Source organism: Stenella coeruleoalba (genome assembly GCF_951394435.1).
Source record: "Stenella coeruleoalba genome assembly, chromosome: 20".
Classification (NCBI taxonomy): Eukaryota; Metazoa; Chordata; class Mammalia; order Artiodactyla; family Delphinidae; genus Stenella; species Stenella coeruleoalba.
Genome location: NC_137166.1, coordinates 15,569,189 through 15,585,877, shown reverse-complemented (window position 1 = coordinate 15,585,877; position 16,689 = coordinate 15,569,189). Strand labels below are relative to the sequence as shown.

General features: G+C 36.4%; 1 long non-coding RNA gene across 1 annotated transcript in view; it reads right to left on the bottom strand.

Moving 5' to 3' along the window:
- The window catches only part of LOC307178670, a 150,191-nt gene extending 144,320 nt beyond the window's left edge, over positions 1-5,871 (bottom strand). Inside the window, exon 1 of the long non-coding RNA XR_013825257.1 lies at positions 5,802-5,871. This is a non-coding gene — a long non-coding RNA (uncharacterized lncRNA). The remainder of the gene's footprint in view (positions 1-5,801) is intronic.
- Positions 5,872-16,689: the final 10,818 nt, after the last annotated feature.

The following is a 16,689-nucleotide window of genomic DNA, read 5'->3' as shown; positions in this document are numbered from 1 at the left end:
TACTGCATCATAGGCTCACGAAATTTCATAAATACTATATCTACCATATTTTTTCATTTACTAATATTATATATAGAAAACTCACATTCTCAGAGTACTAGCTCAATGTTTATATTCTAGTAATCTCTACATATTTATTTCTCTTTTAATATTTGCACCATTACTTTCATGTAATGACTACAAATGACACAATGATTTTTAATTTTTTAACGCTCTTTAACTTTTAATTTTGGAATAATTTTAGACTTACAAAAGAGTTACAAAGACAGCAGAGTGAGCTCCCTTATACGATCTAGGACACCACATTGCAATTAGTGGTCATGTCTCCTTAGTCTCAATGATCTGTGACAATTTCTCAGTCTTTCCTTGTTTTTCATTACCTTGACATTTCTGAAGAGTGCTGGTCAGTTATTTTATAGAATGCCCCTCATTTTCGGTTTGTCTAATGTTGTCTCACAATAAGACTGGGGTTACAACTTTTTGGGTAGACTATCACAGAGGCTAAATACTCTTTACATTTCATCATACTGGGGGTATATGGCATTAATATGACTTATCACCACTGGTGATGTTAACTTTGATCACTTGTTTAAGATGGCGTCTGCCAGCTTCCTCCAGAGTAAGTTAGAAATTTTCCCTATCCACACTCTGTCCCATGCATTCTCTGTGAGGGTTATTATAACACACCCAAATGAATAAAAGTTCTTGGGGGGAAAATTTACTTTTTCATGCATAAAACATGGATATACATATAACACATAAACAGATATAAAGTATATTTGTGGTATTAAAAATTTCATCAGGAGTGTGGGGGAGGGTGTTAAGCAAAAATGTCTAAAAAGGCTCATGTGTGTGTCTGTGTGTGTGTTTGGTGGGGGCGGGGTGATAAAAAAGAAGAAGAAAAAAAAGGACTAACAGATTCTTCTCTATTCACTGGAATCAAGTTACTAAGCCCAGCCTACATCCAAGCAGAGGGAAATTAAGTTCTACCTCCTAGAGAAGGGAGTATCTACATATGCTATTTGGAATTTTTCTCTAAAAATATTCTTTTTTTAAAAGTCAATTTTGGTCAATTTTCCATCAATAGTTTGGGTCTGTGTATTAATTTGGGTCTCCCAAAAAGTAGATGCAAAGATGGTATTAAACATGCAAGAGACTTACCTTTGAAAGACAACAAAGTGGGAGCAAGGGAAGGCAAGAGAGCCTTAGGATACGTGTGATGGAAAAATGGAAGGATGGAAGACTGGGTAGGAAGAATCGCAGACTGCAACACAGTTCTAAGAAGGTTTTGGCCCAGTCAATTGGGAGTCCTTTGCAAAAATATTCCATTAAAGGAGTCCTGTATCTCACAGAAAAGAACCTGGATTACAACCTCCACCATATGGACTCATGGCTTGGAAGGATCACTTAGGAATCATGGCCTTGGCATGAACTTGGGAATGGGTTCTAAAAGACAGCAGTACCTGCAGCCATCAATCAATTATGTTCCCTACAGCAGGAGGTCGAAGTAGTACATCTTCATGGCCACTGCAGTCAATATTTTACACAGTCTTATTAAAACACCAGAAATTATTTTTGAAATAATATTACCTAATTCTTTCCCCATTCTAGCAGGTATCTTTTTACGTCTCTAAATATAGCTGCATATAATACAATAACCAACAATTTCTTAGAAACCACACTTTTGTTTTTCCATTTAAAAATACTGCTTTAATGATTTCTGGCACTTATAAGTAGTTAAGTATCTTAAACTAGATAACTCTCCTGACAATGACAATTATAAATTCTGACTAAAAGTAAACAACTATTTGAAGGCACTGTGGAGCAATCAATAGCAGGTAGAAACTGAAGGGGATATGACCCTTGAAAGAAAGGAAGCTAATAAAACAATATCTACATTTTTCTGATTTTTCTGGTAAGATTATTTCCTTCTCTGCATGGTACATGTGGAATAGAGCTTAATCAGAAAGCAGCAGTTTTGGGGGCTGAGGAATCAGAAGTTAGAGTTTGAGGCTGCTGGAGCACCTGGAAGTTGAAAGAGGAAGTCTCCAAAAAAGGGAAGCCACCGGGGATTGAGTGAGGGGGAAGGGTAGCTCCAAAATCTGTATAATACCTCTCCTCAAATGCTTGGCTGACTCCTGAACTGTGCATGTACAAAGTGATAGCCAAGAAACCTAGAAGAAAGCAACAGCTAAAAGACTAAAATAACTAAGCAGAAATTTCAGCAGTTTGCAAGTGATGATGAGTCAGAGTTTGGAAAGTGAATCCCTAAAGGTAGAGGGTCTTGGTAAACACCTCAGACTTTCTAGAAACCCCAGAAGGGGCAGAGCTTAAAAGTAAGGTCCATGCCTAAGGCTAGGAGAAAAACTGAAATAGATAAATTTGAACCAAGTCTAAAACCAAGCATCAATAAATTCTACCAGTAATTTAACCACCTCCTAAACAATATTCAAAACACTCTTCAGAGGAAGGTAACATAATCAAGTTGTTAAACATATTATCCACAATGGTAACATACTATCAAAAAAATCACAAGCTAAGAGAGAACTTGGGAAAATACAACCCATAGTCAAAAGAAAAAAGTCAACAGAAATGGACTCAATATCTCAGATATTGGGATTAACAGACAAATATTTTAACATAGTATGATATATGTTAAAGAATGTACTGGAAAAACAGGACATAATAAGTAAAAGCATGAAGAATTCCAGTAGATATAGGAAAACCAAAAATAAAAATCAAATGGAAATACTAGAACTGAAAAATATCTGAAATGATTAAAGAAAATCACTGAGGGCTTCCCTGGTGGCGCAGTGGTTGAGAGTCCGCCTGCCGATGCAGGGGACACGGGTTCGTGCCCCGGTCCAGGAAGATCCCACATGCCGCGGAGCGGCTGGGCCCGTGAGCCATGGCCACTGAGCCTGCGTGTCCGGAGCCTGTGCTCTGCAACGGGAGAGGCCACAACAGTGAGAGGCCCGCGTACCACAAAACAAAAAAAAAACAAAAAAACAACAACAACAAAAAAAAGAAAATCACTGAATGGAATGGCAGAATGGATAGTGTAGAAGAAAGGCTCAATGACCTTGAAGGTAACTCAATAGAAATAATCTAAACTGAAGCACAGAGAGAAAAAAAGTATGAAAAAAAATAGCAGATCATCAATAATGTGTGTGTTCAAAATTAAACAATCTAGCACGCTTATAATTGGAGTCCCAGAGGGAAAGGAGAAACAGAAAAGTGCAGAAAAAATATCTGATAAAATATTGGACAAACTTTCCAAAATTGATTAAAACATAAGCCTATAGATCCAAGATGCACAGCAAACCCCAGGCAGAATACATAAACATAAAACCACAACTAGGCATATCACAGTCAAACTGCTTAAAACCAAAGATAAAGAAAAAAAAATTTTTAGTAGCCAGAGGGGGGTGGGATGGGGGAGTCTATCCAGGGTAACAACGATAAAAATGGTGATTGACTTCTCATTACAGATTACACAAGACAATAGAACCACATCTTTAAAATGATGAAGAAAAAAAATATCAGCCTAAAATTCTATTGTCAGTGAAAATATCCTTCAAAAATGAAGGTGAAATAGATATTTGCTGATAAATGAATAATGAGATAATACATTGTCAACAGACCTGCTGTACAAAAAATACTACAGGGAATACTATATTAAAATTCAGTCCTACAGGAAGAATAAAAAGTAGTAGAATAGTAAATATATGGTAAATATAAAATGCTCTTTCTTACTTTTCTTAAATTCTCTAAAAGTCAATTGACCTTTTAACAAATGGTGCTGGGAAAAAATGTATATTCACAAGCAAAAGACTGAAGTTGGACACTTACCTTACACTACATATAAAAATTAGCTCAAAATGGCTCAAAGACTTAAACATAAGGCTAAAACTATAACTCTTTTAGAAGAAAACACAGTGGAAACCTTCATGATATTGTATTTGACAACAATTTCTTTGGTATGATACAAAAGTACAGGTAACAAAAGTAAAAACAGATAAATTGGGTTATATCAAAATTTAAAACATATGCACATGAAAGGCCACTATCAAGTGACTGAAAAGGCAATATATATGGAATCCAAGAAAATATTTGCAAATCATATATCTAATAAAGAGTTAATATTCAGAATATACAAAGAACTTCGACAACTTAACAACAACAAAAATCAAACATCCTGAATAAAAATGGGCAAAGTACTTGAATATACATTTTTTCAAAGAAGATATACAAATGGCCGATAAGCACATGAAAAGAGGCTCAACATCACTTATCATTAGGGACATACAAATCAAAACCACAATGAGATACCACATCATATCCACTAGGATAACTACTATGACAACAACAAACAAACAGAAACAGCAGTCCTAGAACGGAAATCCTCACACACACACTACAACATGGATTAACCTTGAGAACGTTATACTAAATGATATAAGCCAGTCACAAAATGACAAATACCATTATGATTCCACTTATATGAGGTGTTTAAAGCAATCAAATTCATAGAGACAGAAAGCAGAATGGTGGTGGCCAGGGACTTGAGGGAAAGGGATGGGAAAGTTGTTATTTAATAGGCATAGAGTTGCATTATTGCAAGATGAAAAGAGCTCTAGAGAATATCTGTACAACAATGCAAATGTACTTAACACTGATCTGTACATTTAAAAATGGTGAAGATAAATTTTCTGTTATTGTACCAAAATCTTTTAAAGTCGATCAACTGCTTAAAGCAAAAATAATAATATATTGTGGAGTTTATAATGTATGATTTAAAATACAAGAGAAAATAGTACAAAGGATGGGAGGGAAGTAAATAGTATTACACCACTGTAAGGTTTTTACCTTGTGAGTGAAGTAGTATATTAATTTGAGGTAGGCTGTTACAACTTAAGTACAGGCATATTTTGGAGATATTACAGGTTCAGTTCCAGACCACCAGAAATAAGGAGACTATGGCAATAAAGCAAGTCACATGATTTTTTTTGTTTCCCAGGGCATACAAAATTTAGGTTTACAGTAAGTCCCCTACACACGAACAAGTTCCATTCTGAGAGTGCATTCGTAAGTCCTATTTGTTTGTAAGTCCAATAAAGTTAGCTGACTAACACAATCGACTCTATGGTACTCTACTGTAATAGGTTTATAATACTTTTCACAAAAATAATACATAAAAAATAAACACAAAAAATAAAGAAAATATTTATAATTTTACAGTACAGTACCTTGAAAAGTACAGTACAGTAGTACAGTACAATAGCTAGCATACAAGGGCTGGCATCGAGTGAACAGGCAACAAGTTACTGACTGGAGGAGGGAGAGTAGGTGGGAGATGGTAGAGCTGAAAAATCATCAGCAACAGGAGATGGAGGGCAAGCTGCAATTTCACTCACGCCTGACAACAACGGAACGCACACTCACATCTTTGAAAGTTTGCAACTTGAAGGTTTGTATGTAGGGGACTTACTGTACACTATAGTGTAGTCTATCAAGTGTGCAAGAGCACTGTGTATAAAAAAATGTACATACATACCTTAATTTAAAAATACTTTATTGCTAAAAAATGCTAACCATCATCTGACAATGCAGGGTTGCCAAAAAACTTCAATTTGTAAAAAACACAGTATTTGTAAAGTACAATAAAACTAAGTGTGATAAAACGAGGTATGCCTGTACATGTTGATATACTGTAATCTCTAAAGCAGCCAATAAAATAACAACACAAGAAAGTATGACTGAGGATTGAGACAGGATGGTGGAGTAGGACATGAGCTTACCTCTTCTGATGGAAATACTAGGGTCACAACTAAATGCTGAACAACCACCGATGAAGAAATGCTGGAACCTACCAAAAAAGATACAATACATTCAGGGTCAGAGAGGAGGCCACAGCAAGATGGTAGGAGGGGCATAATCGCGATAGAAACAAATCCCAAGCATGCTGGGTGGGCAACCCACAAACTGGAAAATTATACCACAGAAGTTCTCCCAAAGGAGTGAAAGTTCTGAGCCCAACATAAGGCTTGGCAGCCTGAGGGTCTGGCAACTGGAGGAGGAGCCCCCAGAGAATCTGACTTGGAAGGCCAGTGGGGTTTAATCGTAGGAATTTCACAGGACTAAGGGAAACAGCAACTCAATGGTTGCAGGGCACACAAAGTGTCTCAAGTGCACCAGGACCCGGGAAAAAAAGTAGTGACATCATAAGATACTGGGCCGGAAAAAACTGCTAGTAATGGAGGTCTCCTGCAGAGGCGGGGGGTGGGGGACAGCTGGGGCTCACTGCATAGACAAGGACATGGGCGGTGGCAGTTCTGGGGAGTACCCACTGGCATGAGCCCTCTTGGAGGCCACAATTTTCTCACCAAGACCTGGCCCCATCCAACAGCCCGTAGGTGCCAGTGCTAAGATGCTTCAAGGCAAACAATCAACAGGGCAGGAGCACAGCACCAACCATTAGCAGAAAAGCTGTGTAAAGTCTTCCTGAGTAAACAGCTGCCAGACAAATACACCCCCTGACACAGCCCTGTCCACCAGAAGACAAGTCCCAGCTCCACCCACCAGTGGGTAGGTAACAGTCCCTCCCACCAGAAAACCTGCACAAGTCTCTTAGACAATGTCATCCACCAGGGAGCCGACAGCAAAAGCAAGAGGAACTACGACCCTGCAGCCTAAGGAACAGAAACCGCAATCACACAACGTTAGACAAAATGAGATGGCAGAGGAATATACCCAAGATGAAGGAACGAGATAAAACCACAGAAGAACAACTAAGTGAAGTTGAAATAGGCAATCTACCTGAAAAAGAATACAGAGTAATGATAGTAAAGGTGATCCAAGATCTTGGAAAAACAATGGAGGCACAGATTGAGAAGATACAAGAAATGATTATCAAAGACATAAAAGAACTAAAGAACAAACAAACAGAGATGAACAATAGAAAAACTGAAATAAATAATACACTAGAAGGAATCAATAGCAGAGTAACTGAGGCAAAAGAATGAATAAGGGAGCTAGAAGATACAGTGGTGGAAATCACTGCCACAGAACAGAATAAAGAAAAAAGAATGAAAAGAAATGAGGTCAGCCTAAGAGACTTCTGGGACAATATTAAACACATCAATATTTGCATTATTGGTCCCAGAAGGAGAAAAGACAGAGAAAGGGACTGAGAATATATTTGAAGAAACAATAGCTGGCAACTTCCCTAACATGGGAAGAAAACATTCCCCAAAGTCCAGGAAGTGCAGAGAGTCCCAGGCAGGATAAACCTAAGAAAAAGCAAGCAAAGACACATAGAAATCAAATGACAAAAATTAGACAAAGAAATAATATTAAAAGCAGCAAGGGAAAAACAAGAAAACTCCTGTAAGGGTCTCAGCTGACTTTTCAGCAAAAAGTCTGCAAGCCAGCAGGGAGTGGAATGATATATTTAAAGTGATCAAAAGGGAAGAACCTACAACCAAGAATACTCTACACAGCGAGACTCTCATTCAGATTCGATGGAGAAATCAAAAGCTTTACAGACAAGCACAAGCTAAAAGAATTTAGCACCACCAGACCAGCTTTACAACAAATGCTAAAGGAACTTCTCTAGATGGGAAACACAAGAAAAGAGAACAAAAGAGAAAGGGAGAAAGAAGACCTATAAAAACGAACCCAGGGCTTCCCTGGTGGCGCAGTGGTTGGGAGTCCGCCTGCCGATGCAGGGCACATGGGTTCGTGCCCCGATCCGGGAGGATCCCGCGTGCCGCGGAGCGGCTGGGCCCGTGAGCCATGGCCGCTGAGCCTGCGCTCCGCAACGGGAGAGGCCACAGCACTGAGAGGACCGCGTACCGCAAAAAAAAAAAAAAAAAAAAAAAAAAAAAACGAACCCAAAACATTAAGAAAATGGCAATAGGAACATACATATTGATAATTACCTTAAATGTAAATGGATTAAATGCTCCAACCAAGAGACAGACCAGCTGAATGGATACAAAAACAAGACCCAGGGGCTTCCCTGGTGGCGCAGTGGTTGAGAGTCTGCCTGCCGATGCAGGGGACACGGGTTTGTGCCCCAGTCCGGGAAGATCCCACATGCCGCAGAGCGGCTGGGCCCGTGAGCCATGGCCGCTGAGCCTGTGCGTCCGGAGCCTGTGCTCCGCAATGGGAGAGGCCACAGCAGTGAGAGGCCCGCATACAGAAAAAAAAAAAAAAAACAAGACCCATATATATGCTATCTATTAGAGACCCACATCAGACCTAGTGACCCACAGAGACTGAAAGTGAGGGGATGGAAAAAGATATTCCATGCAAATGGAAATCAAAAGAAGGCTGGAGCAGCAATATTCATATCAGACAAAATAGACTTTAAAATAAAGACTGTTATAAGAGACAAGGAAGGACACTACATAATGATCAAGGGATCAATCCAAGAAGAAGATATAACAATTGTAAATATATATGAACCCAACATAAGAACAACTCAATACATAAGGCAAATGCTAACAGCCGTTAAAGGGGAAATCGACAGTAACACAATAATAGTGGGGGACTTTAAAACCCCATTTACACCAAAGGACAGATCATTCAGACAGAAAATTAATGAGGAAACACAAGCCTTAAATGACAAATCAGACCAGACAGACTTCATTGATATTTAGTGGACATTCCATCCAAAAGCAGCAAAACACACTTTCCTCTCAAGTGCACATAGAACATTCTACAGGATAGATGACATCTTGAGTCAAAAATCAGTCCTTGGTAAATTTAAGTAAATTGAAATCATATCAAGAATCTTTTCTGACCACAACGCTATGAGATTAGAAATCAACTACAGGCAAAAAACTGTTAAAAACACAAACACATGGAGGCTAAACAATGTGTTACTAAATAATCAATGGATCACTGACAAAATCAAAGAGGATATCAAAAAGCACCTAGAGATAAAGGACAAGGAAAACACGATGATCCAAAACCTACGGGACGTAGCAAAAGCAGTTCTAAGAGGGAAGTTCATAGCAATACAACCTTACCTCAAGAAACAAGAAAAATTGGAAATAAACAACCTATCCTCCTTACACCTAAAGCAACTAGAGAAAGAAGAACAAACAAAACCCAAAATTAGTAGAAAGAAAGAAATCATAAAGATCAGCGCACAAATAAATGAAATAGAGATGAAGAAAACAACAGGAAAGATCAATGGAACCAAAAGCTGGTTCTTTGAAAAGATAAACAAAATTCATAAACCTTTAGCCAGACTCATCAAGAAAAAAAAAAGGAGAGGACTCTGGGGCCTTCCCTGGTGGCGCAGTGGTTGAGAGTCCGCCTGCCGATGCAGAGGACGCGGGTTCGTGCCCTGGTCCAGGAAGATCCCACATGCCGCGGAGTGGCTGGGCCCGTGAGCCATGGCCAATGAGCCTGAGCGTCCGGAGCCTGTGCTCCGCAAAGGGAAAAGCCACAGCAGTGAGAGGCCCGTGTACAGGAAAAAAAAAAAAAAAAAAAAGGAGAGGACTCAAATACTAGCAATCCCACTCCTGGGCATATATTGGAGAAAACCATAATTCAAAAAGACATGCACCCCAATATTCACTGCAGCACTATTTACAATAGCCAGAACATGGAAGCCACCTACACATCCATCAACAGAGGAATGGATAAAGAAGATGTGGTATGTATACACAATGGAATATTATTACTCAGCCATAAAAAAGAACAAAATAATGCCATTGCAGCAACATGGACTGACCTAGACATTGTCATACTGAGTGAAGTAAGCCAAAGACAAATATCATAGGATATGGCTTATATGTGGAATTTTAAAAAAGGGTACAAGTGAACTTATCTACAAAACAGAAATAGTTACAGATGTAGAAAACAAACTTATGGTTACCAGGTAGAAAGGGTGGGAGAGGGATAAACTGGAAGATTGGGAATGATATATACACACTACTATATATAAAACAGATAACTGATAAGGACCTACTATATAGCACAGGGAACTCTACTCAATACTCTGTAATGGCCTATATGGGAAAAGAATCTTAATAACAGTAGATATATGTATAACAGATTGACTTTGCTGTACACCTGAAGCTAATATAACATTGTAAATCAACCATACTCCAATAAAAATTTTTTTTTAAATTGCCGCCTTTAGAAAATATATTGACAAATATTAACAGTCCCACTGGAGAACTTTCTAGATATAAGGTTTTAATATGAAAATTTTCATTATAGATATGATGCCTCATTCTTCAGATAGTTCTAATTTTACCATATGTCATGGTTATGTACAACAGAAATCCATACTAATATCTGTTCTATTAGTTATCTATATTACAGATGTTTTAAAAATGCTTCCAATGAGACCAACTATCAGTAGCACTTCTCCATGAAAAAAGGAAGATGATGGTACAAAACCAAGAAAATTTCTTATAATTGATTTGTTTTGTAGGGGGATTTTTCTTAATGAATTTTTACCCTCGTCTTCTAAATCAGGTCTCATTCTTTTCTCCAGTTGTTTCCAAGGGCTATATTTTTTCAATTTACAGACTTTACGGAAATAGAGGGTAAAAAGACAGATTATGTAAATTTCTTGTTTCTTTTGAAAATTATTTATATATCAAGCCAAGTCCATAGTAGCAAACAGATTTTTAAATGGAGTTATAGAGGAATAAAATGGAAAGTAAAGCATTTCCAGTATATACTTCTATGTAATTATACCCCTTCCCTTTTATAAACACTTGGTATAATGAAAAATGCTTGTGGACCATTTCTTGTTTTCCTTCACAAACATGTTATAATTTCTTATTTGGTTCTCATCTTGGTGCTAATAAAATAGATTACCTAATCTAAATGGGAAGTAAATTCTTTTTAACGTTTTTTTTTTTAGCTTGGAAAGCAAGATTTTGTATTTATAAGTCACGTATAGTAATGCCATAAATTTGCTTCTGTCCTAAGATGAAATTCACCCTAAGAAAGTAGCTATAGTTAGCATGTCATTTATATTTATGATCTATTTCAGGTAAACCTGATATTCCTAGGCATTTGACATTTTTAGCTGTGACACTTCAGTAACCTTCTGTAGCAGCAACATAACAATGAAAAGATTAAAAAAGAATGAAATTGGCATTAGTTTGTCTAATATGCTGATGAGAGTGATGTAATTGATGGATGATGAGGGCAAGTAACTGAGCAGTGATTCAGATACCCAAATCTCCTTCATGTGAGGATAAAAAAAAGAATGGCAAATATTCTATTATGCGGACTAATAGCTATAGTATACAGCCATCTCCCCCTAGTTAACAGGTTTTGTTTAGGCATCCACCCTTTAAAAAAGTGACAGAATCAAAAACTTGGGGATAAATCTTGATTTGTCTAAGCCTGTTCCTAGGTAATTCATAATTCCTTTTTCCTTGCCAGTGATCACATAGGAGGTGAGGATATAGCCCAGCCAATGAGTCATGAAGGCAAGTGTGCTGGAAAGTTTTGGAGAAAGATTTTGTTGTTTTTAAAAAGAAACACAGATGAAGAGATGGTGTTTTTTCTTTCGTCGAATGCTGTTTTGACTTGATTAGAATGAAACTGCAGTGGTCATCTTCTGACCATGAGGAAACCTGGTCTGAAGACAAGGGCTAACACTTTGAGGATACCAGAATGAAACAATGGAGAAGATGTGGATCCTGATGATGCCACTGAGGAGCTGAAATAACCAACCTCGGAGCTATCTTATCTTGAAACTTCTTACTTGAGAATACATTTTAGAAAATTTTGAGGTTTAAAATTTTTTTTATTGCAGTTGAAATTACTCTGAAATGTATACTTACTAGGTATCTAGTATTATGCTAAGTGCTATACCTGGATTATCTCATTTAATACAATAAACCTATGAGCTAGCTACTGTAATGCCTATTTAACAGAAAAGGAGATTTTGTCTCATATACTTAAATCACATTACCCACAGTCACATAGCTAATAAATGGCATAGTTGAGAATTCAAAACATTTTTACTTCAAAGTTAGACTCTTAGATACAGTATCTCTTGAGCTACTGACTCAATGTTTTTTATCAATATAATTCCACAAAAAATTATTGACAACATATTTTGGGGTATGTACTGTGCTAATCTCCTGAAATTTGTATTCAGATAAAAAGTTTTTTTGAGGAAGTATTATCTAAGATTGTACACGAGAACAAATATTAAGCCAACTCTACCAACAAGCCTGGTAATAGTGTTTTCTATTTGGTAAGTAACAGCCTCACTAAATAAGTAATATGCTTTATTTATTTCTGTAGCTTTAGTTTTAGAGTGGCTTGGAAAGCAGGGCAGACTGCAAAGATCTGTGTTGTGGTTTGGAGAGGTATGAATCACTTCTGTCAGGTCTGCATCTGTTGGGATATATAGGAAGGTCACCTTTGACCAATGGGAATTCTCAAGAGTGTAGCAGCAATCACGTGTTCCAAGTGACTTAATTCTAATTGCAATCATGATATCCTTAAGGGCCTATTCAGAAATCATCAATTACTAAAAGTAAACAAATGTTTACTGAGTATTTTACTAAAGAACACAGAACTGTGCTAGATGTAGAAGACACAAGAGAAACATGAGTTATGAAATACTAGCTCTCTTCAAGCAGTATACACATTCTTGTTTGGGAGATGAGATTAACCCCCACAAAATAGAGAAAGATGCAAGGAAGTATCTATCATCAAACTTTTATTTATATGATAGTGAAAATAAGCTCAGAAAAGAGAAGGGATCTATAATCACTTGCCAAATGTATATCTATATACCACCTTGCAAATTTCAAAAAGACTTCATGTTTCCTCATGTGATATTCACAAAATTGTATAAAGGTAGAAAAGTCAAATAATATTTAATTAATAATGACAACTACCATTAATGCTAATCTCCAATGGATCAGACATTGTGTAAGGCACTTTTCACTCGCTTTTTCTCATTTTATCCTCATAAGAATCTCATTTGATAGGGACTACTGCCCCCATCTCCAGATGCTGAAACTGAATTAAATGAACTGACTTAAAATATACGACTAATAATTCACGTAGTTTGTACTTAACACTAACAATGCAAATTGATGAGTTCTACTACTGAATTTTGCCAACACTGTGAAATCATGAATCTCCAAAACCTATACATATCTTGTTTATAAAGAAAAATTTTCCTTATTTTGTCTGAAATAGCCTGAAACAAAACTTCAGTAAGTCTAACCTTACTTTAAACATCACTTAGATCACTGTGAAGAAATTTTTAAAATGTAGGTCAGTCTGGAAGAGCCAGTGCTATATCCTCATCACACCAAATCTACAACAGCCTCCAAGGCAGTTAGGTTGGGACTAAATACATGGGGATTTTTCCAGCCTTTCTTACAGTTAGTTGTTGATGAGAAGGTGATGCCAGACAAATATAGGGGTTCGTTACTGTAGCACAGCCTATTCTATCCTATTAAAGAGGCAATATTAATTATGTTTTTAGAGTTATTATTTCAATAGATAATGTTAAATAGGTCATTTGAATCACGCTGTTTGTATAACAAAAGTCAGGTACTCTGTTCTTACTGGGCTTCTAGATTTACTATTACTTAGATACTCTATATTCTGGACTCTCAGCCTCACAACCCCAGCTCAGTTAAGCCTAATCGACCCATAATAACTAGGCCAGTGCACCAAATTCTTCTGAGAATGATTTGTATTTGAAAAGTATCTCATTAATTCATAAAATGAATACCAGAATAGTACTGATGCATGTTCACTATGTTTTATCCTCAAAAAAAAAATCTATTTAGAAAACCTAAATAAGATTAAAATAGGAACAAAGACTCAGAACAAAGAAAACTAAAGGCTTTTCTCATTAACTTCTAAGTTAGAGCAGTGATTCTCAAAAACAATACTTACATTGAATCCTTATATATATTATACATAAATTTTAATTGTGTTAAAATACATATAAACATAAATTTTACCACTATAACCATTTTTAAGTGTATGATTCAGTGGCATTAAGTACATTTACAATGTTGTGTGATCATCACCACTATTTCCAGAATGTTTTAATCATCACTCCAAACAGAAATTTTGTATCCATTAAGCACTAACTTCTCATTTGCTCCCTCTACTCCACCTCTGGTAACCTCTAACCTACTTCCTGTCTTTGTGAATCATACAACTTTTGGAATCAATAAAATATAGGCCTTTCATATATGGCTTATTTCACTTAGCATAATATTTTCCAAGTCCATCCATCCTGCAGCATTTTTCAAAACTGCATTCCTTTGTATGGCATAATAATATTCCATTGTATGGATATACCATATTTGTTTAACCATTCATTTGTTGATGGACACTTGTGTTGTTTCCACCTTTTGATAACTGTGAATAACACTTTTATGAACATTGGTGTACGTGAATCTGTTTACGTTCCTGTTTGGTTACACACTTTGAAGTGGAATTTCTATGTTTAACTCTTTGAAGAACTGCCAAACTGTTTTCCACAACCACTGTACTATTTTACAGTTCCACCAGCAACATAAGAATGTTCCAATTTCTCTATATACTTGCCAACACTTTCTTTCTCCCTCTCTCTTGCACTTTCTTTCCTTTTCTTTTCAATAACAGCTATCCTACTGAGTGTGAAGAGGTATCTTATTATAATTTTTTCATGGTATATCACTCTATTTTATATATTATATATGTATTGATAGTTTCAAAGTTTTTAGAATACAGTTATTTCACATCTTATATTTATTCCCACTTATTTGATGTTTTTAGTGCTATTCCTAATTGTTTTCAAAATTTATTTTTCTTCTTGATGCTTGTATATAGAAATACAATTAATTTTTGAATATTAAACTTATTTCAGTTGACTTTGCTATTACTTTTAACAGTTTATCTGTAGTGGTTTTTAAAATTTTTCTGTGAATAGAATTTTATTATTTGTGAATAAGAACAGTTTTTCCTTCAAGCCTTCTCCAGTTTATAGGCCTTTTATTTATTTTTTCTTACCTTATTGCACTGACCAATTCTTGTTCAATAAGAAATGAAAGTACTAATAGTGGGCATTCTTATTGTGTTCCCATTATTTAATATGTTTGTTCATGTGTTTTTATACATTTATCCTTATCAGATTAAAATAAGTCCACTGTACTCCTAGTTTGCTGTGAGTTTTTTCATCAATGGCTGTTGGATTTTATCAAATGCTTTACCAGACACTATTGAGAAGATAGTAACTTACTCTTTTTCCTATTAATGTAATAAATGTATTATATTTTTTCTGCTAATGTAATGAATTATAAAGATTGATTTTTTTAAACTTTTTTATTGAAATATAGTTGAACTACAATGTTGTGTTAGTTTCAGGTGTACAGTAAAGTGATTCAGTTAGGAAACAAAAAAGACCTCAAATAGCCAAAGTAATCTTTTGAAAGGAGAATGGAGCTGGAAGAATCAGGCTCCTTGACTTCACACCATACTACAAAGCTACAGTCATCAAAACAGTATGGTACCAGCACAAGAACAGAATATTGATCAATGGAACAGGATAGAAAGCCCAGAAATAAACCCATGCACCTGTGGTCAATTAATCTAGGACAATGATGGCAAGACTATACAATAGAGGAAAGACAGTCTCTTCAATAAATGGTACTGGGAAAACTGGACAGCTACATGTAAAAAAAAATGAATTTAGAACATTCTTTAACACTGGATGCAAAAGTAAACTCTAAATGGATTAAAGACCTTAATGTAAGATACTATAAAACTCTTAGAGGAAAACATAGGCAGAACACTCTTTGACATAAATTGCAGCAGTATCTTTTTCAATCCGTCTCCTAGAGTAATGGAAATAAAAACAAAAATAAACAAATGGGACCTAATTAAACAAAATCTTCTGCACAGCAAAGGAAACCATAAACAAAACAAAAAGACAACCCACAGAATGAGAGAAAATATTTGGAAACAAAGTAACTGACTAGGGAATAATCTCCAAAATTTACAAAAAGCTCATGAAGCGCAATATCAAACAAGCAAACAAACAACTCAATCAAAAAATAGGCAGAGAAAGCTCCTCAGGCAGAAGCCGCGGAGGCTCCTCGAGCGACCGACCCCGCACCTCCTGAGGCGGCGAGAAGGACTCGGGCTCAGGGCTCAGCAGGATATCGAATCCCTAACAGGAGGGCTGACTGGTTCTACGGGGGCTGATCCACCAATTAAAATGAGTAATCCACATGAGTGATTATTTTTCTTCTATGGACAAGCTTTTTGAAAAAAAAAAAATTAAAAATCTTGGTATTCATATCCAGAAACACTGGGTTTCATTTAATTTACATTACCATTCTCTAAAAGGCCAGGAAATTCACTAAAATTTGATATTACAACCAACATCATTATTTTAACTTTTAAATAAGTGTATATAGACAAACTTTGAGAAGAATCATCTCCTGCTTCAATCTGCTGCTGGATAGGAACTAATCAGAGAGAGAGAGGCGGAAGACGGAGAAGGAGGGCGTCCAGGGCTTTCCCGATCACAAATTTCACCTCCACTCCAACTCTCTTTATACTTTTCTTGCAAAAATAATAATAGAAATAAGGAGGTGGTGGGGTTTCCAAAAGCAAAAATCGTAACCTTGAACCATCTGGGGAAGGCAAAAATCCCATCAACCGCAACTC